We start from the raw sequence: 23,967 nt of genomic DNA, 5'->3' as shown, positions 1-23,967 counted from the left end.
TAGGATGAAAACCAGGTTAGGACAGCGTCTTGAAGAGCTAGAGATTATAGCATTTGTATGAGACAAGAGTGAACAACAGTGTCAAATGTAGCAGAGAGATCCAGGAGAATTAGAAGCTAGTAATGGGGTTTAGGTTTTGCAGTGATCCAATCATTCACATCTCTCTGGAGTGTTGAGAAAGAAAGAGACTGACTGAAGAGGAACCAATAGGTTGTGTGAGGAAAGAAAGCATTTGAGGCGAGTGTAGGCAATTCTCTTGAGAAGTTTGGAGGGGCATGGGAGCTGAGAGATGGGACGGTAATTCGGCAGAGAATTTGGGTCATAATTTTCAGAATGGGAGTAATCACTGTATGCTTAAATTATCACTGACAGATACCAGCAGAGATCGCAGATTTTAGTTAAAGGTTGGATGAGCAGACTAGACAGGGAAATATTTAGATTTGTGAGAATATAGGATCAAGAGTACAGGAGGTAGCGTAGGAAGATAAGAAGGAAGTGGATAACTTCATCTTCATTTGTGAGATCAAATGAAGAGTGTCAGATGGTGCTGAGAAGGAATTGAGCTGGTTGCTTGTAGAGGGAGATTATGCCATTAGAAGTCGATCATATCAAACGTGTCCTTGAATTAGGAAGCCATCTCTTGGTCACTGATAGTAGTCGGAGGGTTTGGGGTGGGAGGGTTGAGAAGAGCGTTAAATGTGTTAAAAAAGTGTTTGGGTTTAGAAGCCTGAGCAGAGATGGGAGATTGGAAGTAAATTTGTTTAGCAGTGTCCAGAGCATTTCAATGGGAGTGGTAGATGGAAGCATTTGTGAGAAAATCATTAGAGGTATAAGATTTACGCCAGTGACGTTCTGCTTTGCAAGAAAGTTTTTGAAGATCTGTAAAGGCCGCTTGTTGATTTAGCAGCTGAAGATCGCCAGAGAAGTGCAGGCAGCCAGCTTGGGAGCGTTAAGAGAACTCCTGCTTCTCTGCTTTTTACCTTCTCCTACAGCCCTGCAAGTTTATGAGCGCCATGCAGAGATGGCGTTAGGTTTTAACTGCCGTTAGAGAAAAGCTTTTCCCTTGATGAATTGGGTCAAATGGCAGTCCCCATACAGGTCTATGATAAATAGGTTAAGGCAGGAGAAATCTTGGATTTCTCCTGTGTTTTCCGCTTGATGAATAATGCGAAGATCTGTGATAGCCAATCTCAGGAGAAAACAGATGATTTCACTGGATTTTTAGGCTGTCGCAGTTTGATAAATAGACCTCATAGTTTAGGAAACCCCAAACCCGTTTCTCATTAGACTGAGACAACACATATAAACCAATATCTGAACAGTTTGTGCCTAGCTAAACAATGTTTAAATTTTCTGTGTGTTACAGCTGTATAATTTCTTCAGTTTTTGACTTTTTACATTGCAGCATGAACTTCTTCTGGATTGCTATGAATATTTAATAGTATTAATGAGAGTGTGCACATCGCCCTTGTGGCAGGAGTCACTGTACTTGTCCTGTGACATCATCATGCTGCCAGCTTTCAATACATTGGCTTTGAATGATCACATGAGCTCGGTATCGTAGGAAGCGTCAGTCCACAAGAACATCACAGTGCTCAGAATTGTTACCTCAGAGCAATGGGGTCTCTGTTTTAGAGTGCACATTCTGTACTTGTGTTCCTTTAGGTCAGGCCTTTCCAACCTGCGGCCCTCCGGGTGTTGGGAAACTACAAGCCCCAGCATGCTTTGCTAGTAGACAACCAGTTGATAGCTGGAAGGCCATGCTGGGACTTGTAGTTTCACAACACCTGGAGGGCCGCAGGTTGGACAGGCCTGATTTAGGTGTTCTTTAAGTACTCTGGTTTCCTCCTACTTTCCAAAAAGATAAAGGTAGGTTAATTAGCTTTAACTATTGACTGTAGTGTGTGATTGTGTGCCTGTTGTAGGAAAATTATATTTTAAGTTCCACTGGGATTGGGACTCATGCAAATGAATAAACATGCTCTGTACAACAATGTTGAGGCTATATAAATAAAGGGTAATATGAATAAATAGACACTTATGAGAGGGAGGGGCAAAGTATTATAGCTGTTTATTTCACTAATGGTATATTTTAAAACTATGCGTTTCAAATAGGTAATTATTACTCACACTGTACTAATAATATATTTTTCAAACCTGCACCTTCAGCTCCATGAAAACACTGTTTTTCTCTGATTGGCTGGATAAGGAACAGCAGCTCTGCTCTCTAGTCTAAATTCCTAATAACCCAGACACACTGAAATAATAATGTTTCAAACTTTAGATTTGTAATTTCTTGGCTAGTCTCTGTGCATGTAAAAGTTCAGTTTATCTTGTTTAATGTCATTGACACGCTGTACTTAGACATTTATGTTCCCACACTTTGGGGAACCAGACACTATTAAGTGGCTTTTAACCCGAATGGTGCTAAAACATAGTCATGTGTGTTGTCAAATCTGTAAGATCTGTATTTCAGCAGGGCCATGCCGCTTAATCGCTCGGTGTGACCATCCACACGTGGACACGAGATAATCCAGAGGTGCCTTTCTTTTTATTTATTTTTTATTTTTTCTTTCGCCTACTTCTTGCTCCATTAATAGTCACAGCAAAGTTATGTCACATCGTTAACAACTAAGGGATTAGGGAGGAGGTGATAGAGAAGAAACACCTCGGCAGTATGTCACGTCCACCTGTGTATGGTGTCAGAGCAGTGCCCGAAGAAGTGAGATCCAAAAGGAGATTACGGGGGCAGTCGACCTGGGAATTAGACCTGGAGTCATTCATACTGCAGCCTGGACCCGGGTCAAGGCTGCAGTGTGAAAGGGATATGAGTGACTCTGTCCCGCCTTCCCGATCAGTGGGGAGACTCTAATCACTGGAGATGGGATAATGGTGCAGCCTAGCGCTTCCAATCTCTAGCTATGACATAGTGGAATCTAATTGGTTGCTATTGGCAGGCATCACAGCTGAACGTTGCTGACAAATAGGATGTCAGAAAATGCTCACAGTCAGAGACTAATTGTATTGGCAGTGCACACAGTCTTAACGATGTAGACTAAGGGGTATATTTACTAAACTGCGGGTTTGAAAAAGTGGAGATGTTCCCTATAGCAACCAATCAGATTCTATCCAATCAGATCATTCAATCATTCATTTAGTACATTCTACAAAATGATAGCTAGACTCTAGTTGCTATAGGCAACATCTCCACTTGTTTAAACCTGCAGTTTAGTAAATATACCCTTAAGACATATATACCCTTAAGATATATAAACAAAAAGGTTAATAATATTTTACTAGTTCATGAAATCCGACTGCTGATGACTTCTGGGGAGTGGTCTAGATAATTGCTTTTGTTTCAAACACAGTTTCTATGTAGCAGTGTTTTTTGTATGACCTCCATGTATGAACTGTGTAACAAATAAGAAGAATTGGGTGGGGATGTTCCTGCAATACAAAAAAATGCAAGAATAAATTTCCGTTAAGAGCTGAAAAAGTTCACATATCTTTAAAGCTTAGTAAATCTAAGGGCATATTTATCAAAGGGCAAGAAGACCTATTTTCGGAGATTGGACTTTTTTCACTTTGCCCAATTTGCCAAAAGGGTTACTGCTGACAATATCTACCCCATGGCTTTGTATGCACTGACGCAATAGATGTTCTGTTACCACCATCTCAGTATGACGATTGCTGATTACTGACTACCGTAATTGAAACATTTTTTTGTTTTTGTTTTTTTTAAAAGATTTTTTCAGCATGCATTATTTTGTTTGTTTTTTAATCATATTTTTATAAATTTTTACAATTTATATTTATTAGTGAACTGAAAGCCCAAACCTGAGTCAATCAGAATCACATGTAAATATGAGCAAAACAAGAATATATCACAGACAATTAGGCAACGGCAGGCCTGGAGTTGGGCACAATATACCATGGACCATGCAGGTGTGCTCTGGAGTGTATAGGTACAAATCTACATTCCAGGATCTCACTAACTTGTGTCCAAACAGCTGCAGAAGACTATTATAAGGATTCTAATTAGTGATTGTGACTGTAAATTAGCATAACGATGTTGCACTCTCTTTCCTGGTATTAATTTTACATACAGTCATTGCCAAAATATTGGCACTCTTGCACTTTTCAAATCACTCGCAGTTTCCTCTAAACATAAGTTGATTTTAATAGTAATTGGTGTCCACAATTCTTTCTCTGTTAATGTTACAGAACCTTTATTTTTATTCTGAATACAGTACTGTATATCCTTTTTAAATAATAAAATTTAAAGCAAAGGCATTGACAAACTTGACACACTAGATTTATTATTTTGTAGCACAGCTAAAATAACTGCAATCAAATGCTTCCTATAGCCATGGATGAGCTTCCTGCTCCTGCTGTGAGGCAGAAGTGCTAACCACTAAGCTACCGTGATACCCCATGACCTTCGATGTAGACCCAGCTTTCTGACACTCTGTTCAACATTGTGCTCCAAAACACCAAAAAAATACTGATAGATTAATTGGTTTCTAACTGTATGGGAGGAAACTTGAACACACAGAGGAATTACATACAAACTCCACACAGATGGGGCCCTAGTCTGAATCGAATTCATGACCCCAATGCTGTAAGTCACCAATGCTAACCAATATGCCACCATGACACCCAATTGACACAAACACTTTACAAAAGTATATTTACTTTTAATAGATAAACTCAGCTAAGGTGTTTCAAAAGAAATGTAAGCCTTTATATAAGGAGCATAACACTATCATGTTCACTATGTTTTCTCATCTCCCTTCAATTCTTTCATAGATTAGGTGATTTTTTTTTTTCCTTAAACATAAGGAATTTCCCAGTTTGACCTTTACATCTGTGATGCTTTTATCAGTGATGTAATATCTCCTTGCAGTCATTGAGTTTCCTTACTGTTGAGATGTATAGAACTGCCTTCCCCTTGTCTGTCAGACTGCAAATTTAATCATAGATTCCCAGCTGCATGTCCTCAACATTGTAGTGTCAGCTAAGGCCACGGCCTTCTTGGCCTGGTCAGAAAAGCCTTGATGTACACATTTACATGTAAGCAGCGTTGTGGTTTCATGTGTGTGCGGGGTACATGGCTTCACTCGTGCTTCCTACATATTTTGCATGCACAGCTTCAGTTGTGTAACTGTTTTTTTGTAACACCATATGTATTGCAGTTGTAGATTTAACAGGCTTGTGACATGGGCTTGGACATTGTTCTAAAAGCACAGCAGATGGACAAAAGATCAGAGCTGCCGAGGAAGTTGGATTATGTTTGACAGTGAGAGGATATGCACGAGAGCACAAAAACAATGGTGGAACCACTCCCAGGGTTATTTAGAATGGCTAGAGATGACATATGTAGTTTCAATTCCAACTTTAGATCAGTAAATAGCTACCGAAAAACTAGAGATGGGACATAAATACAAACCCCTAAAGATAACCTCATACTGCAAAAGAAAAAGAATCTGTTCATATTTTTGTTTTATAAATTTTCTTATATTTTCTCATGTATTTGTCTGTTTCCTCTATATACTTTTCTGGTAGCATTTCTCAAATGTTAGTGGAATGTTATGCTATAATTAGTAGTCGCTTCTATACTCTGTGCTTATGGAAGACCCTGTTCCATCGCTGCCTAACGCTAAGCCTGTGACTTCCTGCTTAACTTATTCCACTCCTGATATTATGACATTGGCCCTGTCACATGCAACCCTACCCTTACTCAATCACAGGTCAGCGCACTAATCTCCTGAAATATTCTGTGCTCGTTGGAACTTTCTAGTGATCTGACTACAGGTTGTTCTCTCCCTGCCCACTCAAAACTGGAGACATATGGAATGGGCAGGAAATGACGATTAAATGCAAAAAGCTACTCTGACCCTAGTAAAATACACATTCAAAATAGCAATTTGTTCTAAGGGAACATAGATGTTCAGAGGTTCTAGGCCTCAAAACTAAGTTTGCTATTCAGGAGGACTTTTATTCAATACCCAGGGGTGCTGTGAGGGGGTCCCAGCCATGGCAATTAGTGCGCAGATGAATGGGTCTCCAATGCCATCTACAGCACAACTGAATTGGATTATGGACTGCTCAGTCTAAAATCTTCCTATACGTCCATTTGGCCACTCCTCCTAGCCTGTGCGTGCAGCACTAAAGGGGGCAGCGGGTGTAACAGCAACACAGTCACACAACACGAAGCTGTGCATGCTCTCAGCAGACCGTTCAATAGCTACCTTCCAGAAGAATTGTGTAGAGTCCATACTTGCCAACTCTCCCTGAATGTCCGGAAGACTCCCGAAATTCGGGTCAGTCTCACAGACTCCCAGGAGAATTGGCAAATCTCCCACATCCCGCAATTGCGGGGATAAAATGATGCGATTCGCGGTGAGTTTGCTAAACTTTGGCCCCGCCCCTGCGACAGAACACCATATTTGTCGCGGGGTGAGACCAAAATGACGCGATTCACCGCGCCCCCCTCCCGCCCTCTAGACACACCCCTCTCCCGGATACAACTTGCCAAAAGTAGGCAAGTATGGTGTAGACATCATAGTGCTTCTTTCAGAATACACAAATTCATTATATATGACAAATTTTATTCTAACATAGAATTTGGTGAAAAGTACACACATTAGCGGGCCCTAAACAAACCTATTAGATGGTATCGTAGTGATGCTGGGGGACTTTTATGAAAACTGTATAGCTCTAGCTGTATAGCTAACTGGGTTGCCAACATTAGCCAATTACACATTTGCTTTCATTTTCTAAACTGTATTAAAGTGTAAAAGAATTTGCTTCCTATGCCTCATCTCCTCTTCTGTAGTTACATGTAGAACAGTTTTATAAATGGTCCCCATTGTGTTTGTGGCTGGAATATGCTGTATAGTGAAAACGCAGTGGCTGGAGAATGACTCATCTGCTGTCCCTCCAAATATTTTAACAATTACATCATTTAAATATCAAAAAAGGCAAAATTCCTCCTGTTTTCAGTACAAAACAAGGCATGTTTTTAGCAGGCATTCTTCCTGTAATTGTGTTTTTGTAACTGTAAATGCACATTCATCATTTCCCATGCTGGAAAAACTAGGAACCTTTTGTGTACATCAGTCTTTTAATTCTTCCTATTATAATACCCTGTGCAGATTACATTGTATAAAATTCAGTACCCTGTAATAAACTATATAGTGCAGAAGAATTGGTTTTCTATTTGGATACTGAGCCAATAGTCGTTTTTCGCCAAAACAGTTCTATTGTTTCTGCTCCAATTGAGAAAAGTAGTTTAATAAGACATTTTAAAGGGGAAAAAAGTTCTTAATGTACGGTGAGTTTATTTTGTTCTTATAATCTATTGTATATTTGTTATTTATTTTATTTTACTTGCTTGTGTATCTAAAGATATGTGTAACACAAAATAGAGTGTATAGATGCAGCTACATCAATATAATCTCTGAGTTTTGATGCTGCCGCTGTAAAGACACAACACCAGTCTTTATCAACTTAATGATTGATGGCTTTTCTTTAGTGTTTAAAAAAACCCAGAAATACAGCACTAATGCAGTAGCCCGGCGCTGATCCCCCAGTAAAGCAGGAGAACAACAAACATGGACTCCACCTACAAAAGCGGGAGCCAGAAGCGGGCTAGACCAGGCTGGTCGTGCCACCCTGTGCTCCGCCTGTTGTAATGTCAACCCAGCCTCAGCACTGAAGAGAATTCCAAATGGAATGTAAAAAAAGTAACATATCCCCAGGGCATCCCAGCCAATTGTTGAATAGCCAATGAGATGCAAGGCGCTCTGATTGACTGATCCCATATTGACCCCTCCATTTATCGTGGCCCTAAATGATCCCTATATAAATAATGAACACTCATTAACCACCACAAGTTCAAAATGTTCACGTTTGACATGTGGGTTCACTGGTGATGGAGCTTCAGTTGTTCAAATGCCAATGGGTTCACAGACTCTCAGAAAGTCAATTTTTAGTTATCTTAAAGAACAAAATGCCCATTTACACATTTAAATCATACCAGATATGCATGATCAGAAAGGCGGGATATTTGTGAAAATGTTACACTTGCACAAGAAAACAAAAAGGAATATAACATCAACACATAATTATTATGTCATAATAGAATAAGTAATGGGCCGTGGTCTTTGGATTTGAAGAGTTGACTGTAACCTTTCATTTGTAAAGTTCTTTATCTTTTATTGGACTGTTTTTCTTTCCTCCAGTTAGTCTGATAGGTCATTAGAAAGTTTAGAGGAGTGAGGATCAGTACTACACAACAAAGATAAATTTGCAACGATTCTTGCATGCGGTGAAGAATCTGTCTTATGTGTCCGATAGGAGATGAGTATAGAGGTCAGAAAATGAGAAGACATTCCACACGGCAGAGTTGTCGCGTGAGGTGACTGGGACAGTCAGTCTGAGCTGTACAGAAAGGAGAGACATCTGAGCACTGTTAAGTATAGATGATGACATCACAGATTGGGAAGTCTAGAGAAATCTGAATACCTACATAATGGTATACTCACTAGGATGAGAAGAGCGTCAAGATGTTGTCAAGAGGATTGAGGAGATGCAGGGACATCAAGAGGAAGCTATGGAGAAATATTTTAACTGTACATAGAGGGAGAAGATATTTAAATCCTCTGTACATAGTATTACAGTCTACAGCAATGATGTTATAATATAAAACTTAAGAATGAACCATAAAAATGTAAAGTAGGTACACACAGCTTGCTGCAAGCAACTTTCACAGCAGTTCCTACCATGTCTCTGCTGGTATGATAGAGGCACTTAAATAATCCCTTTCTTGATGGCCTTGTGTATTTCAAATTCATACTCTTATGTACTTGTCAGGGTGTCCGTCCTATAAGATACAGAAATGTTGACCACCGCTTGGAATGGAGATGTGGCCAACCAGTTGGGTGACAACATGCATGTATCGCATTCAACACAAATATGCACACTCTCTTGCAACCTGAGCATATTTGTGTACGTTACATACCTTGATTACAGCAGATGTGAAGGTGAAGTATGAAAAGAAGAGTTGCCCATGATTTGATTATGCCATTTTCCGAATCTGGGAGTCTCCCGTACATTCCCGAAGAATAGACAACTACTAACTTGATCAGTAAGCAGTGGATAGAAGTAATACCAATGATCTTGAAGGCCATATCAATAGTGGATTATAAGATAGATAGCCAAGGCTCTAGCTTTGGGGGACAACAGCTGCTGTTCCAACACTTGTGGTGCAAATATATAAGTTTCTGCAAGAAATGAAATCGGCAAGAGACATACACACTGAAAGCTCCATCCATGGGACTATCTGTAGAACGTTTTCAGTGTTTGTCAAGGTATGATTATTACACCCCATGTGATCTAGGGGTATACATTGGCTGCTGCCTGTCTGGCAATGATGACCTGTGACAATGAATGACATTGTGATGAGGTACAACTGAAAGTAGCATAAGGATGTTGGCAAGAGGAGACAGGACATGCAGAGACCTCTCCTTTTAAGTTTATGGGGGGCCCATTGAGGATGCTCAGTCCGCTACTTGGCTGTATTATAGGATCCCCTGTAACACAAGGGATGCTAATAATCTGGGAAACATGTCTGTACCCAGACTTTCCCTTTACAAGGGAAATGTATCCTTGTTTATTGTATTTTTATTTTGCCTTATATGGATATTAAACATATAAACATAGACTACTCTTATAAGAAGATTCCTATTGCATCTCTGTACAGAGAAGGTATTCATATATGCACACCCAGAATTCTTAGGCTTTGTGTTAATCCCCCGCTGTTGTGTTATAACGCAGATTGTTATAAACCAGCTATGGTAATTCTGTTATAGGACGTCTCTTACTGCCATATTTATATTGGAGAGTTCTTAAACTCCTTTACCAATCTCACTATAGCCTTAATAGGTGTTTGTAAACGCTTATATGTGTGTATTGGTGGAAGCTTCATGTTATATATGTCTAATGGTATATTAATATACCATGTTTTATCTGCCAGAAGGCCAGCAGAACATTGCAAGCTAATATTTAAACGATCAATATTTATTTTAAACATACTGTCAGGGTTGCAGCAAAGTGTACTAGATAAAGGCAGCAGGTTTCCAGTGTGCAAGCAGCAGGTAGATTGGATCTGACTGTGTTTATTACGCCTACTTTGGCCTTGGATTTTGAACTGTTGAAGTCAAAGCGTAAACTTATTAGGAATCTCTATAAGTCTCTATAGAGTGTAAACTAATCTGCATACAAATGCATTTTAGAATGTAGGTCTATATTTTTTTGTTAACTAAGTATTATTAATGCTTTATGCAGCATAAGACACCTCTTTTCTACAAGACCAATGTTTTTTTCTGTCTTATAATTCCAAGCAACACTACAATAAAGGTTAATTTTCAACATGCAAAAACATGCCCCTGCAGTACACGTTTACCGTCTTGTGATGGGAGTAACACCGACCAGATCATTTCTAGTCAAATGCCAACTGGGCACATTAGGACTCATTGGACACACATTATGATTGCGGTCTCCCCCTGAATTGATTTTTTCCAATAAAATAATAGTTGACCTTGCCTAGTTAATATACCTTTGATTCTCCCACCAATTTGATACCCGCCCCCCACCGCTCAAGATCATTCTTTCCAGGATCCTGAAGGACCCCGGCCCACTCCAAAGCAGCAGCAGTCAGGCACCCAAGCCCAGTGCTAAACTTCGTCTCAAGTGATGAGACTTTGATCATATCTCGTGTATGATACCAGGAGCTCTGCATTACAGTATGTGACAATTTGGCGGATGATTTATTCTGATTTTCTGCTAGATCGTCTGTCATTAATGGCTTTTCTGAATGGGCACATGGGTTCCCTGCCACTCAGACAGTGAGTCCCAAGTCCCAGGTTGGAAGAGCAAAGCAAAAGCAGAGTAGTCCTGCTGAAAGCAGGATGGTTTGGATCTATGTAGCCATTTAGTCCGTATTGCAGCGATATACATCAGGCACTTAATGATGTTGCTCAATCAGACTAGCTTGGGCGGCATTGCGCTCACAATTGTTGTGCAAAAGTATAAAGATATTTTTTGATTTCCATAAATTATCTTTTAGCAAAATTGTTGTAAAAACTCCTCAAACCTCTGTATCACAGTCTGGTTTTGTCAGTCCTTACAGAGTACGCTGACTGCAGTTTATTACAATATTTGAGATAATGCAGTTCCCACTGTACATTATATGAATTTTAGAAGTCACCAAGAAGCTCTATGGCCATATAAAAGCACAAAATTATAGGTTGATTGATTTTATAGAGGTAGAAAACCTCCCTCAAATATCCTTATTATTTACACTCATGGGTGCCTTATTACTTCTAATACAACAATTTGGTTAATGAACACTGAATTGATGACCTCAGAACTTGTTGATTGTAAGCAATGATAACAGACCTGAATGTTTATAAGATAATTTACGGGAGTTTTTAGTTTATTAACCGTCCTTCTGTATCATATATAAAAATAATAATCATTGCATTTTTGGGGCCTTTCCCTGGTATATTTAGAACATTGCAAAGTATCAGAGGCACACATGAGGGAACAGTGTGTTCTTCTAAATATAGTGAGCTAAAATGATTTTAGGATAGCTTTAATTAAACGCCTGCTCATTATGCTCATTTAAGAAACATTTACCTCTATAGCCTTTTACAGGGACTTATTATTGCAGGGACACAGATCCAATGTCCTTTAGACATTTGTATTGTGTTCTCCGGCATTGCTTTACAGAGTGGAAGATGTCAGATGCCTGGTTAGCTGTTAGCAGAGTCTTTCTGTGCCTTTCCTGTGCACTTAGCTTGCTGCTCTTCTTCATTTGCATTCTTATGCCATATTAGGTCATCTTGTTTAAACCTTTCAATTACTTGATGAACTGGAGGAGATCAGTTGAAAGCAGTGTTAATGTCAAAGGGTTTATAAACTCTGCTGATGGTCATACAATTCACAGAGCAAGTGCAGTGAAATGACAGCTCTGTTCAAAACAAGAGTTGTTTGCTTCCTTTTGTGTGAATTCTGCTCACAGCTGCCAGGGCTGTGCTGGCATGGCCTAGTGAGTGGCAAGTGCATTTATTGCTGTACATGTGGAGAGAAGGATACCATGGCATATTTCATTTAAGGGAGGGGGGGTGCCACTTACCAGTGATTTTATTTTTGGGATTATGTGTTTATATTTAGCAGAATGTTCCATCACAGACGTAATCACCAAATCACAACAGAACAGCTGCTCCTTATACCTTTTATTCTGTACAACTTTGTTATATAATTGTTTCATAACTTTGTCTGTTTTGTCTGTTTATCCTCTTCAAGTGCACCTGTCATGTAGCTCTGTGTCGTCTTTGCCTATGGCTGCAAATTAGAGAGGCCCTATCAAATCCATACTTTTATAACATGTACAATTGTTGAATAGTATATACTGATATCTTTTATTGTAGGAGACCATTAGGTCCCTGTTTACCAGTTTTGTGGGCCACTTGACCCATTGTTGGCCAGTTCTGTATTGATGGGGTCAACCTGACAGTATGGGTGTGATATAAGTTGATACCTGGTATTGGCCTGACCGTATTCCCAGGTCTGGAGTACGGGACATTAACCGAGAGTAGTACACTCTAACAGTATATGGTGATATAGAACATTATATGAATATACCAGTGTAAACTAACAGACAGCAACACAGCTTTTATTATGTATTAGAAGCAGCAATTGGCCATAGTGGTTGTTGGTTGCAGACCAATCTGGCCGATAAAATACAATAATAAAAATGTGGTTCAAGAAAGTACAACTCCTAATAAGATGCCTGGCAAAGTCTACCAGGCAGATTGATTTTGAAGGAAGATAACTCAGATACACGTTTCAGAAGTGTAGAAGATCTGTTTCTACGTTTTTAAGCAAATGTTAGGTCGAACGCTATTTGATGACTGCCAATTATTAAACACAGCAAGACATTGGGTATAGTGCTATAGTAAATGATCCTGAATTACCAGACATGGAGGCCAGAGAATAGAAACACACAATTTATTTTGAAATAAAGTTTCACATTTGAAAACAAACCTACTAATGCTAGTTACAATTACTGGTTCACAAGGGTTTAACACGTAAAGTGGAAATCTTATTTGAGATCACCTGAAACCTCGGTCACGTTATCCTTGGGGTTAGGTTTTAAGACGTGTGTGTGCAAAAGTTATTTGTGGTACAGCTATGTAATAAAAAAGCCTAGTGAAATCTAACTGGATGTTAATGGAAACCTCGTAATAATTACAGCGGGAAATGTTTGGATCAGTAATAAATAGATCACAGTAATCTGAGCTTCTAGTTTGTGCGATCAAATCACCGGATGTTGTGATGCGTCTTAATTTGAATGTTTTCTTTTAAACTGTAGTTGCTGGGGAAATAGATATTTTTTAGATTGTTTTGCATTACAGGGGATTCATCTTGTGTGTAAAGAAGTGGTGTTTTTCCATTGCTTAGATTTCGTGTTTGGGTGTGTTTGGTAAGATAGAGAATGGGGCTTTTGTGCTGTAAGCATCAAGATGTGCATATTAAAAGGGAAAGCAAATCCCAAAATGAAAATGTGCTACGATTAACAGACACTCCTGTGAAGGGAATCTGTCTTGTTAGGACAGCTCTCACGCTTATGGCAGTGCTACCTGGAGGATTCTTCTTTTGGGGGGAGGTAATAAATAGATCACAGTGGCTTAGTGGTTAGCACTTCTGCCTCACAGCACTGGGGTCATGAGTTCAATTCCCAGCCATGGCCTTATCTGTGTGGAGTTTGTATATTCTCCCTGTGTTTGCGTGGGTTTCCTCCGGGTGCTTCGGTTTCCTCCCACACTCCAAAAACATACTGGTAGGTTAATTGGCTGATATCAAAATTGACCCTAGTCTCTCCCTCTCTCTGTCTGTCCCCATCTCTGTCTGTGTGTGATGTGTGTCTATATTAGGGAATTTAGTCTGTAAGCTCCAATGGGGCAGGGACTGATGTGAATGAGTTCTCTGTACAGCGCTGCGGAATTAGTGGCGCTATATAAATTGATGATGAGGTAGGAAAAGCACAATATCGCCTCTCCAATTGTCCTGTACACTTGCATTCCGCATTATTTTATTGACAAGTAGGAATAGACCTCACCTGTGTATTTATAGCCATAAAGGGAACCACTACTGTTTATAATATGAATTATATGCATTCATCATGTGGTAAACATATGTAGCCAAACGCCCCCCAAAAAAAAGTGTGAATGAATACAATACAACCAATGGGTTCTGTGCGCGTTCCACACATTTTAAGCATTTGTAAAGTACACACTGGTATCGTATAAGATGGGGCTCCTAAAGTGGACTTGTCAGCTACACGCAATGATGGCATCCATTTTGTGGACTGAGCTAATATTCATAAGGTTATAGCCTACCAATTCACTAAGAACCAGTGCCTTGTGAATGTAATCTATGTCTCAGTGATGTCACTGGTCCCTATATGCAGGTGTCATGTTCACAATGCGGAAATGCAAGCTTAAAATGAACCCATCACCTCCACAAAATGGAGGGAGCCATGTTGTGGACTGAACACTCAGCCTAGTCACATGACTGAGGGTCCTTTTAATAGGTGCTACTTAATTCGTATATATGGTCACTTACCAGATTCAGTCACAGTTCATTTTGTCATACCCACCAGATGCAATATCAATTTCACAATATAAACACACTAAACTGACATAAATTATGTATGTTAAATTCACTAATAATTAAATAGATATTGCAAACTTTCAGAGCCATTTCAGAGGCCTGATGAAAAAGGACCCTTTATCCTGAAAACTTCCATTATCTGTGGAATACGGTTTAAAAGACATAATTTGTATTTGCAGCAATACACTGTTTTTTTTTACATATTACCACACTGTGTACATAATTGTGATAAAAGCTAGTTCCATTCAGTATGGCAGTTATAATAATAATCATTTTGTTTTCTTATTGTTTTTAGGTCTCGATTATGTAATTATTCTATTTGAGGAGAGAAGATAAGAAAGGCGTATGCAGTGTTGAGTCTGTGAAGAAACAATGTGAGTACATTAGTTATTCTCTAGGAGTATATAAGCAAATGCAATGGCATCTGACAACTCGCTTTGATGAATGGGGGCATTCTGTGTCTGAGATCAGATACGCTTCCATTCATAGCTCCCAAGTTCCAAAATGAATGTGTCTCTCACATACAGTAATCTTGATGTTACTGAAGAACAGGGTTGTTTTAGATAAGCCTTTACTTGGACACCGTTTTCCACATTGTCTCATTACTTAAGTGTTCCCAGAACTCTGCACGTGTGGACATTTGCTGTACGATTATTGCAGTTTGGCTGTCTAACATACACAGTACACAGTAGTGGCGGTAGCATGGTGAAGACTGGAGATGTACTTACATTGTAAAGTGCTACGGAATTTGTTGGCGCTATATAAATAAATATCGATGTTGATGATGATAACGCAATCACTAAATTTATTTTACTTAAAATAGGAAATTCCAAATATGTTGAACCAGACCATGTAATTTGTTTCAAATAATAAAGTTTAAGCACTAAAGTAAAAATACTATAGTATAAGAAATACTTGGTATTAAATGAACGCACATACAGCAATACAAATGGGTTTTATGCACAATGTCTTCCTTATTCCAGATTTTTTTTAGTACTTCAAGTGTATTATTTTATACTTATTTTTGTTCACAGCATCATCAATATTTATAACTTAAAGTATTTTTTTTTAACTAAAGATACATAAAACAGTCTTCTGTGTAATTATTTTTTACTATGTAACGTGAGCATTTAGAGAAACATCTACTTATCTTTGTTTGTAATTGTTTTCAGCAAGGTTTTATTTATCTGTCCTTAGTATTGCCTTTTATATTTACATTAGTGCTAAATAAAGCCGTAATAGCAGCAATACATGACATTCTTGTAGTTCCATCTCCGGTTTATCAGATCCTGCTACTAGGGGCTATTTCAGTAATGTCAACAAATATCTTGGAGATGATTTGAAGTCTCGGAGATCATGTGGCCACAAAGAGGGAACGGCTTGTCTGCATGTCACCTGCAAAACATGACAGCTTGGCGCTATGACTTAAATAATATGTGCGTTTCATGTCACCAGCTCAGTATAGTAAGTGAGGTCATTTACTAGTGTTGTTACTATGTGTACACACCAGAAATACAGACTGGAAGATCTGCTTCCCCACAACACACTATAACATTTGTGCCTAGGAAATCATGTGCAGTGAAAAAAAAATAAAAAAATATTTGCTTTAATTGACTAGTAGTTTGTTCAAAGCAAATGAAGTGCTTGTAACTGGTTGCTTTGGGGTTCTGTGCATTTGTACTTTGCTAGTGTCTTTCTTCAGCCTCTTCATTTTTAGCCACTTGCCGACTACAGAACCGTATTAAATCGACAGCACTGTAGCTGCTTAACTCTGCAAAGCAGTTTTAAAATGGCAAACGGAAAATGTCCCCACGCTTCGGAGATCTCAGAACTTGCCAGTCCCAATTGTCAATGACAGCCGGGGGAATCCACAGGAGGTGCAAAACGTTCAATGTGAACTCAATTTGTTGCATGCTTATTTTGTTTGAGAGGGGATTCTTCCTAATGGCTAGTGTATAATACAGGTCCCACTTATTGGTAGCTAATGTAGATTAGTGACGCACATCATGTTGGGTAATGCATTCGCCTCCCCTTTGTGGTCTTGGAGCTGCTGTCAGTATAACACTAATTCCGCATGCAAACCAGAGGCACATATGTGCACTTGATACACCTTTCATGCAATGAGCAGGACTAATTTAGGACCTGTAAATTATTTGCATCTTTGGAGTTTTTCTGTCCATATAAAGGTGCAAGGATATAGTTGGTTAGATTGTATTTATACAGGACAGGGAGCACAAAGGTAACGTGTAGTAAGGTTTACGTAATTTCTCCTGATATACAAGTCTATTTAGAAAACAAAAACCTAAACTATCCCATAGTAACTTATACACATTAGTAGAAGCAAATACACAGCTATAGAAATAAACCCATGCATCAGCCTTAGAAAAACACGCTCAAATTAGCCATAGGGGTGATGTCCCCCACCAAGAGAGAAACAAAAAACAGGCGCTCCCTATGAATATACCTCCCAACATGTGATATTCTGGAATGTTGTGTGTTTTGTGACAATGGGGAAAATTGTGCAAATCAGAGCAACATTAAAAAAGCACAATGTATTGTAAAAATATTACACATACACAGGAAAAAAATTCATTTTCTTGTTCACTCTCTTCAAAGCTGGATACACAGAGATATACAAGATGAGAAATGAGTACAGCAGGTGCATTGGCCCTTGTCAAATGAACACAAAAATGTGTATGTGCATTAACAGATCTACTCTCTACCCCCTGAGGGGCAATCACCAGAGGACAATCGTAGGCAGTAATGTTTTAAGAATCTGGGCTGCCCATTTAGCTGATAAGATGCTCTATGTACAGTTAGCAGCATTTGTGGGATGTACCATAATAACCATATAGACGTTGCACCATATAGAATTTGCACTGTTATTGCTTATGTTTCTTTATCGATCAGTATGAACGTATCCATTACTTTGAATGTCAGCTTAGAGGGGTATTGAATTTAGTGGGCCTGTGTTCCAGAGTAGTACTTGCAACATATGAGAGGGGGGGCGGGGGAGTGAAGAATGGTGGAGAACCATATGTGACAAGAGGAGAGTATATACATGACATATACTCTCTCGACTCCCCCCTTGTCCCATATGCTGCTGGTCGTGCAGGCTGGGCCCATAAGCCAAGTGGGGACAACCTTGACTCACGCACCCATAGAAGATATGTCACTGTGTCAGCTGCTTTCATCGGGAAGTTGTACTAGCATCACTCACTGAATGTGTGTTTGCTGGAGATAAGGGTTGTTGGCAATGGTGACTTGTTTATGTTATTAAACTCTGTCGCCCACCACCAGAGTCTGCCAAATCAAGTCTCAACATCCCACCTCTATAGAAAATACATTCCTACATCAATGCTAACCTCAAGAGCAATGTAGCAATTTTCCTTCAATCCCTCCAGCCGCAGAGTTGTTTTGAGACCTCCTGAGGTCCTTGGCTTATTTTGAAAGGAGCCTCTATGCCCTACCCCTTCCCACACTCCCAGAATTCTGTTATGTCTCTGAGAGAGGTTTATGTGTGGCAAGATATAGAAACTTTGTAGTTTTGATTAATAGTGAATGAGGGAACAAAAGTTCTCTTTATGTTTTAATAAAAATAGACTTCCTGGGATAAGAGGATACTGGTGAGCACTTACTGGGTCCCTGACCACCCACACCCACCCTGTGTCACTTGTGTGCAGGACTAATGCAAAATATTTCCTTAACCTCTTGTACTGTGACACACAGACACACAGACACACAGACACACACACACACACACACACACACACACACACACACACACACAGTACTGGTGTAGCAGGATTGTGCTAGCAGTGCTGTGTGCTTGTAGAGTGCAGTACCCTCCTGTCAGCTAGTGTAAACCCCTGTGCATTTGACAAAGTCCCTTTCGCTAATGAAAATAGATTAAGTGTATGATTGGTGCCTCGAGAGCGGGTAAAAAGACCAATAGGAAATATCTGTTTTACTGTGGCATCCATGTTTGATGCAAACAGTAGCCGGGCTGCTCATGCTAATGAAAGATAGGGGACTGATAGAAGAAACATTTACAAGTTATTAAAGAATATTTTCATACAAAAGGGTTATATTAAAAATGAATCCTCTCCTTTCAGTTAGCAGAACCTGGGGGTGTTCCGTATCAGTTTAGCAGCACTGGTAAAACTCACTTCCGCAGGTGCTGGTAACATCACTGACAACCTGGAGTAGATTATATGGCTGCCATGTTTTATTCAATCAGCTTTATCGGCACATTACACTGAGTGGTACTGCGTATTAATTCAGACTTCTCCATAAATCAGAAGACTTCTCCATTTGTTAAACAACCACTAAACCTAAAATATACATTGATCTTCTAGAAAAAAAAGTCAGAATGTAAGATGTTTCACATTGTATATGCCTTGTTCGGTAACTTTGTACAAGTTTGATTTCTATCAGGAAATGTAAGTCTTCACACAAGTCAGCTCTGCATGTTTATATGTTTGTGCTTGTTACTATTATCTCTTTTATTTAACAATTTGTATTAGGTTTAATGGTATATGAGCTAGAGACTCTTGCGTTGGCAAGTTAAACTCATGCATTATGTGTTGAAACTAATGAAACGATTCTCCTGGTGGGTAAATTATTATGATAACTGAACCATTGTTGTTTTTAGGCTGCATGATTTGAAGGAAGCTTCTTATGAGCACCCTTGTTGTATAGTCTAGGACACATAAAGAACTCTGCTTTTGTTACTGGCCAGAAATCACTGTTGCTGCAGCTGTGTACGTTAACCCATAAGAAATGTTTATACTTTCCCTCATATAATAGCTGGTAAGATGATGATACTCTCTTGTCATTCCAACAGTGCCACACCACTGATAGCTGCATGGAGTGCCAGTCACCAATGGCTTCTTTATTATTGGCTGATGATGATGCTTTACAATAGCCACACACCCTTTGCCCACTAGCAGCTACAATTCTTATCTCGCTACCTTATGTATCAAGTGTTCCCCACATCTCTCAAATTGTAAGCTCATTTGGGCAGGGTCAACTTTACCTTCTGTTTTATGTCATTGTATGGCCTAGTGGTTAGCACTTCTGCCTCACAGCACTGGGGTCATGAGTTCGATTCCCGACTATGGCCTTATCTGTGGGGAGTCTGTATGTTCTCCCTGTGTTTGCGTGGGTTTCCTCTGGGTGCTTCGGTTTCCTCCCACACTCCAAAAACATACTGGTAGGTTAATTGGCTGCTATCAAAATTGATCCTAGTTTCTTTGTGTGTGTGTGTATGTTAGGGAATTTAGACTGTATGCCCCAATGGGGCAGGGACTGATGTGAATGAGTTCTCTGTGCAGTGCTGCGGAATTACTGGCCCTATATAAATAACTGATGAAGATGATGAACTGATGATTATAATCCCCTCATTGTACAGCGCTGGTGTATCGGAACAGGTGCATCCCTGTAAATGTCTTATTTTGCTGTAGCCTATGCTGTGGCATTCCATCTGTTGTGGTACTAGAAGTCCCAGCATACCCTGCCTACGTCCACTCAAGTCAGTATTAAACTACTAATATATGCAAGATATGGGGTTGGATCTTGTGCATTTATATGTATTTTTGCCCATTGGTACACTTACCTTTCAGTGTTTTCACATTGTATAAGCCACAAAGCTATAGTTTTACATTTGTGAAGTTGTAATCAATGTTGTGATTTAGTAATCTCATGTGGATTATATATAGAATACATTTATTACAAAGTTGTGTTAATGTCTTAGCTTGGTATGAGCAGAATTTCCTGTCATGCTTCGCATCTCTGTTCACCGTTACCATAATCATTGGGTTATGTGCCATGTCTGTTTTCCTAGCATTTATGCTCATTAAGACATCTGAAAGCTGCAGCTGTGCAAACATGTAGTTTCCTGGCTGTAAATGTATAATATATATATATATAACTTTTATAAATGGCTTAGAATTACCTTTTATGTACTGGCCTGTGGTCGTTATAAGGGGTTTTCTGTGTGCTTGTTTTAGTTTTTAGAATGATTGAGAATTGGTCAGAAAATACCTGTTGTACAGCGGAATAAAGTTTTGCTTATTAAAGCTTAAGTAAACATTTATGTGTTTTTTTGAATAAAGTGAGTGATAATACCAGAGAATTCCTAGCAAGCAGAAAGACTCCTTTTTTTAATTAAATTGCCCGATAGAAGATTCTCTATTGCTGAGATGGGCAGAGATCGGAAATCTACCATAATGCAGAGTCTTAGTAGCATACTTTTGGCAAGTTGTATCCAGGAGAGGGGCATGTCTAGAGGGCGGGAGGGGGGCACGGCGCGGTGAATCGCGTAATTTTAGCCGCCCCCAACCCCCCCTACCCGCAACAAATATGCCATTTTGTCACGGGGGCGGGGCCAACATGACGCGATTCATAGCGCCATTTTAGCCCCGCAATTGCGGGATGCGGGAGATTTGCCAGCTCCCCCGGGAGTCCGTGAGACCGACCCGAATTTCGGGAGTCTCCCGGACATTCCGGGAGAGTTGGCAAGTATGCTTAATAGACTCCTTAATATTAACCAGCTGATCACATGATTTCTCTGCACTCAATTGTCTGGGATCACGCACAGGGATTTATTTCAAACATGAGTAGCATTGTGTGCAGTGTGGTGCTTGGATCTGAGGATGATAAAATAGTGCTCCCTGCTGGAGCCGTTGTAGTCCTTTAAAGCGGTGCAGAACTGCAGTTATGGATACAAAAAAGAGGAATATAAATATGTATTATAGGTGACTCCTATATACATGGCCTCAGTTATACATCTATCAACACCTGTTTGTATATCAACAGATAGTGGCGGTTCTAGATGCCAAATTACGGTAATGGTAGAGATGCCAGAGATGGGATATACAAGTGACTGCTACACATTGTGAGCGTTATTTAAAGGGGGGAGTTGTCATAAAGTGGCTAAGTGGTTAGCACTTCTGCCTTACAGCACTGGGGTCATGAGTTCAATTCCCGACCATGGCCTTATCTGTGAGGAGCTTGTATGTTCTCCCCTTGTTTGCGTGGGTTTCCTCCCTCACTCCAAAAACATACTGGTAGGTTAACTGGCTGCTAACAAATTGATCCTAGTCTGTGTGTCTGTCTATGTGTGTGTATTAGGGAATTTAGACTGTAAGCCCCAGTGGGGCAGGGACTGATGTGAGTGAGTTCTCTGTACAGCGCTGCGGAATTAGTGGCGCTATATAAATAAATACTACTACTAATAATAAAGTGGACATTCTTTTTAAAGGATCATGGGAAAAGTGGATCAAAAATAAGTCTAGTCTATATTGTTGGCGCTTCTTGCTATTGCGGCCATATCATCTATGGATATAAATATGGATAGCCTTAATCAATTTTATTTTGCTTTTCTTTGCGAGGGCTCCTGCACCCATGTTTAATTTGTCCTTCCTGCAGTAATTTGTTTACTACTATTGAGAATTAGATGAAACCCACAGTTCCTAAGCTGCTAATAGTGGCAGGGATTTAAAAATAACTTTTGGAGTGGAATTCGATAAGCTGCTGTCAGATTTCATGCACATTTTTCCTAAAACATTACAATTGTTGTATATCCATAAATCTGAACTATTTCAATAACATCTTGTTCATAAATCCCACTTGATCTTTTTTAACGGAACGCTAATCCCATTACACGTGGTGCTAAAGTTATTTATACTTTCGGCAAAGCATATGGCTCTGTGACATCTGAATGTGCTAATTTTTATCACTTGGCGACAGGCTGGTCTGTCATAAGCTTGTTTATAATCTGAGGACACGCCGTTCAAGATATGTTAGAGGAACCGTTACACCCAACAGCAGCATTTATAACACAGGGATCTATTTACAAATAGCCTCAATGATGAAGCACAATCAGAAAACAAATCAAGGGAGCATTGAGCACTTAAATAGCTTTGAACAACCAATCAGACATTAGCTTATGCTAGCCAAGTTAGGCTGATGACAGCATGTCTGAATTGGTTGACGTAGATTAACAAATGCATGTCTGATTGGTTACTATGGGTTAATGAAATCATGTCCGATTGGTTAAAGAGATATTGAAAAAATATGTTTCAGCTTGCTATTGGTTAGGGTGCTATTTTTTGCAGTCATTCAAAAATTAACAAACGTGAAGACAATCTACCGTAGTTTCATTTAATTCAAATCCATTCAGTATTGGCAAACATACACTAACGTAAACTTCACATAGATGACAAAAGATCCATTTGAGTGGGTCATTAGCACTGAAGGGTGGAGTGTACATGTCTTTTATGCTTTAAAGTGGGTCCACCAGCGCAATAAATTGCTATCCTAATAGTATGTTACCAGCCTGGGCAGTAAGACGAATATGAAAAATGGGACAGAATTAGAACCGGGAGGCATTATCTTTCTAGAATAGGAGGCTAATGCAGAGTTGGTTGCAAAATGGAGTACATTACTCCAACAAAAAAAAAGTGCATATTTCCTCCCATATGCACTTCTCAAGATGCGTCCTGCTCTATATCAGTAGCATATGCGCTTGGTTTTTCACCAAGTTGGCATCATACAACGTGTATTTGCACCTGCCCTAATGGGCGTATATGCGTGTTTCTGCAGGTCTGCATGAGCTGTATTTGCATGAACACCCTTACTGTACTCTGCCTGGATTTGCATCGCCTTTTCCTCCTCCGTTCCACCTCTCCTGTCGTAAGGAGGCGCAAGTGACCGATACGGGTAAGTCTTTATTGGCGCAGGTATGTCGGTTCTTTTTGTGGGCATGCACAGTATTAACCCTGCAACAGTAAGAACCAATAACACTAATGGCGTTGTGACATACTGACTCCCAGTCAGAAACTAGACACATTGGGATACAAACTGATTGTTTCTTTGCCCTGTTCTTCAAGAAGTGCAATGTGGCCACATAGGAATGGCAGAGATGAGCAAGAAAATCTCAATCCAGGGAGCCCCCAACAGCCAGCCTGCCACTGCAGTGGAACACTCCCTTTAGCAATGCCCTCCTCATTACATAGATTAACAGTGCTCCTTGCAGTGTCTATACAAGGAGGCACTTTTGAATCATATTCTGCAGGTGTGTATGACGTTCTTAGTAAACAGTAGCAATTGTTTACTGTTTTTGAAACTTTGTTGATAATGGGTCTCTGGATACTAAATCTCGTACCTGTAGCTCAAATACTGAAATAATGTCTGTTTCCATGAAGTATCCCTGAGATTTAG

The 23,967-nt window shown here is 39.6% G+C and overlaps 1 protein-coding gene across 36 annotated transcripts in view; it reads left to right on the top strand.

Annotated features, from left to right (window-relative positions):
- LOC142161173 (sorbin and SH3 domain-containing protein 1-like) overlaps positions 1-23,967 on the top strand; it is a 283,529-nt gene that overhangs the window by 136,187 nt on the left and 123,375 nt on the right. For 35 of the 36 annotated variants that reach the window (XM_075216482.1, XM_075216484.1, XM_075216500.1 and 32 more), the window contains one exon: positions 15,038-15,116. The gene's annotated coding sequence lies outside the window, so the exon portion shown is untranslated. Of the gene's footprint in view, positions 1-15,037; positions 15,117-23,349; positions 23,467-23,967 lie in introns of all 36 variants that reach the window. The other variant, XM_075216485.1, reaches the window with a different exon arrangement.

The sequence above is a fragment of the Mixophyes fleayi genome, chromosome 6, assembly GCF_038048845.1.
Source record: "Mixophyes fleayi isolate aMixFle1 chromosome 6, aMixFle1.hap1, whole genome shotgun sequence".
NCBI lineage: Eukaryota > Metazoa > Chordata > Amphibia > Anura > Limnodynastidae > Mixophyes > Mixophyes fleayi.
This window is presented reverse-complemented; position numbering and strand designations above follow the sequence as displayed.